This window comes from Enhydra lutris, unplaced genomic scaffold, assembly GCF_002288905.1.
Source record: "Enhydra lutris kenyoni isolate GAN:26980312 unplaced genomic scaffold, ASM228890v2 scaffoldscaffold535, whole genome shotgun sequence".
NCBI classification, from domain to species: Eukaryota; Metazoa; Chordata; class Mammalia; order Carnivora; family Mustelidae; genus Enhydra; species Enhydra lutris.
In genome coordinates this window covers 6,460-7,358 of record NW_019154619.1, presented here as the reverse complement: position 1 = coordinate 7,358, position 899 = coordinate 6,460, and the positions used below count along the sequence as shown (strand labels likewise).

Here is an 899-nt window from a genome sequence, read left to right as displayed (position 1 = left end):
CTCTGCTCGGACCATCTCCCAGGCACAAGGGCTGTATTGCTTCTCTCACAGATAGAGGGAGATTCTCTGGAAGTAGTTCCTCAGGATGAAGTCCCCATTCACCAGGGGCATCTCTCCCACCCCCGCCTCCTGCAGGGGACAAGCTTCCAGGAGGCCCAGCTGCTCAGAAAGTCCCGAGCACAATTCCTCCAGGAGGGTCATGTTCCAAGGAGCAGGTGAGGCCTCTGTGCAGAAGAGGTGGAAGGTCTTCTGGTTCGTCACATGGACGACAGAGAGGGCTTGAGCCTTCTGCAGCTGCTTGCCGCCAAACACCTCCTGGGGGAGGCCAAGGACTTTGACAAGTTTGTGTACTTGTCACAGGAGCTAGCAGACAGTCTCCTCATTTGTCGCAGAAGCATCAAGGCCCTCCAGTGCAGCAGGCCGTGGTCCTGAGGCAGGTCACATCTCAGAGAGCTGAGGGAGTGGCAGCTGAGCACCACCAGGGCCACCAAAAAGGAGCACGGCAGGGCCATCGGGGATCCTGCAGATGCTGTTGTCCTGGTTGGGGTGGGCATGTCTGGGACCTGTGGCTCTAGTTTCTCTGAACATCTTCTCTTGTGCATGAGGCTTAAGGAGGGGACATAGGAGTTTTCGATTTCTGAATGTTTCCCTTACTTTCTACTTCTCTTTTTTCTTTCCTTTTTGCACTTTCTCCTGGGTTGTAGAGCATGGGTTTCTTACCGTTTCTTTTTCCTATTGCTGCCTCCTGTCACAGTCTTTTGAATATTTATGTATTTGAACCTTCCAACAAAACTTGGTAATATGGATCTACAGTCTATATAGTTATATATGTATAGCTCTACTTAATAGATTAGAAGAAAGTGTTCATTTTACTCGGTTTATTTAATTCAGTGTTAAGA

At 49.8% G+C, this 899-nt stretch overlaps 1 pseudogene; it reads right to left on the bottom strand.

Annotated features, from left to right (window-relative positions):
* The window catches only part of LOC111140328, a 3,344-nt pseudogene extending 2,715 nt beyond the window's left edge, over window positions 1-629 (bottom strand).
* Between the last annotated feature and the right edge of the window lie 270 nt (window positions 630-899).